The sequence below is a fragment of the Sus scrofa genome, chromosome 2 (genome assembly GCF_054392235.1).
Source record: "Sus scrofa isolate SSC_HxYL_T2T_F1_AM1 chromosome 2, Sscrofa_HxYL_maternal_Yorkshire_Landrace_v2.0, whole genome shotgun sequence".
Taxonomy (NCBI): domain Eukaryota; kingdom Metazoa; phylum Chordata; class Mammalia; order Artiodactyla; family Suidae; genus Sus; species Sus scrofa.
In genome coordinates this window covers 67,218,032-67,220,377 of record NC_139384.1, presented here as the reverse complement: position 1 = coordinate 67,220,377, position 2,346 = coordinate 67,218,032, and the positions used below count along the sequence as shown (strand labels likewise).

The following is a 2,346-nucleotide window of genomic DNA, read 5'->3' as shown; positions in this document are numbered from 1 at the left end:
GGAATTCCAGGAATTAAAATCTTTCATTCTTTTCATTTCTTACTTTTCTTTCTTTCTCTCTCGTTCTTCTCCTTCCTTCCTTCTTTCCTTCCTTCACCTGTGGCATATGGACGTTCTCAGGCCAGAGACTGAATCTGAACCACAGCTGTGACCTACACTACAGCTAGGAAAAACTTGGTTCTTAACACATTGTGCCACAGCAGGAACTATGGAATTATAATTTCTCAAATGGAATCATTCCAGATCAGCTTTCTAGTTGCCCTCTTTACATCTTTGTTCCTTAGAATATAAATTAGTGGGTTCAGTGAGGGCAACAATGGTATAAACAAGGGCAAGGATCTTCCCCTGATTCTGGGAATAGTTACTATCAGGCTGAAGATACATGAACATTATTGTTCCATAAAACAGTGAGACCACCATTAGGTGGGATGCACAAGTTCCAAAGGCATTTTGTCATCCTTCAACAGAGTGCATCCTCACCACAGCCATGGCTATGCAGACATGAGAGGTAAGGATGATGCAGACTGGAATGGCAAGAATGATCAGGTGAGCAATTAGCATATTCAACTCAGTTCGAACAGTGTCTACAGAGGACAGCTTGATAATGACAAGGACCTCACAATGGAAATGGTCCACATGGCAGCAGCCACAGAAAGGCAAAACAATGGCCAGTGAAGACTGAAGGAGTGAGTTGGTAAACCTTGAAAACCAGGACATGGCTGCAAGAAGGTGGCAGATTTTTGGGTGCATGATTGTAGCACAGAGAATGGGCCAACAGACTGCAACACAGGGGTCAATAGCCATGGCAGCAAGAAGCACACATTCTGTGGAGCCAGGAGCCAAGGCCACAGAACACTGAACCATGCAGCCTATGTAGCTGATTTTCTTACTGCATCTCCGTATGTTTACCAGAATCTGAGGAACAATGCAGGTAGTGAAACAGATGTCCAGAAAGGAAAGTTTCCAGAGGAAGAAGTATATTGGGGTGTGGAGCTTGTTGTCCAGGTGTGAAACTAAAAGCATGACTGCATTGCCTATAAGAGTCATGACATAGAATTCAAATGCAAACAGAGATATGATAAACTCGGCCTGTGGATATTTCGAGAAGCCAATTAAAATGAAGCAGTTGAGATGAGATCAAGTGTTCTCTATATATTCCCAAAACAAAAAAAAAGGAGTCAATTTTTATATAATAGTCACCATCATTCATAGGTTTTGTAAATAAATTCAAATATGGAAGAGAGGACAAGATGGCGGAGGAGCAGGGGGACACGCTTGCCCTCTCCCACAAACACAACAAAAAAAGCACATCTACAGAATAAATGACTCGCACAGAACAGCAACCAATCGCTGGCAGAGGAACCTAAACTCCAATAACGGCAAGAAGTTCGTGACATTATTGGGCAGAACGGGAGAAAAGAGGAGAGTGAGAGAAGGTGAATCCCAGCGGGACGGACGCTCCCGAAAGGGAACTGCAGAGGAGAAAGGGATCCCGCACCCTGGAAAGTCACCTACCGGGCGAAAGATCAAATGAACCGGAGGAATCCCCAGATGCAGAGAAGAGTGTAGCAGTAAGTTGGAGTACGGAAAAGCCGATCAAGAACCCAACGGACCATCTGAACTGCAGGCACAGTCACCAAAAATTGAGACGCCTGAGTGGGGGCTGGGCACCGAATCCTCGGCTCCAGAGGTTAGTCCCCGGGAAAGGGCTGGGGGACGCCTGGGTGGGGGCTGGGCACCGAGACCTTGCCTCTGAAGGTTGGTCCCCGAGAGGGGGCCGGGGGACGCCTGGGTGGGGGCTGGGCACCGAGACCTCGCCTCCGAAGGTTAATCCCTGAGAAAGGGCCGGGGGACGCCTGGGGGGGGGGCTGGGCACTGAGACCTCGGCTCCAGAGATTAGTCCCCGGGCTAGGGGGGCGGGGCAGAGCGGAAACTGCTTGGGAGGTCTCTAAACCATTTGACGGGGCAGAGACTGCCTGGGAGACTAGAAAACAAAGCCATCGCAGAGGAAGGGAGCAATACTCTAGGGGCGGGGAAGTGGAAAGCCGCCTCAGAGGGAACCTGGGAGAAGAGCCTGGTCTGCACCCGGGCTGGGGAGGGGAGAGCAGAAGGGGTGGGTCCCCATAGAATACCCCCCACGCCACAGCAAGCTTACAGGCCCGCTAGCTAGCAGAAAGCTGTGCTTCCCAGTGCATTCCCTCCCCCTACCCCCGCCACCCCCTAAGCTCTCACCGAACCTGGGTCTGCCTGCCATCCAGGAGGGCTGGCCTCAACAATCGCCTGAAGCCTATCACTGCAGGGGCTCTCCCTGCACAGGCCTGCTTGCCCTTTGGAGGGGCTACACTT

At 50.4% G+C, this 2,346-nt stretch overlaps 1 pseudogene; it reads right to left on the bottom strand.

The window, feature by feature from the left end:
* Nucleotides 1-224: 224 nt before the first annotated feature.
* On the bottom strand, nucleotides 225-1,137 carry LOC110259617 (olfactory receptor 2J3-like; annotated as a pseudogene).
* Between the last annotated feature and the right edge of the window lie 1,209 nt (nucleotides 1,138-2,346).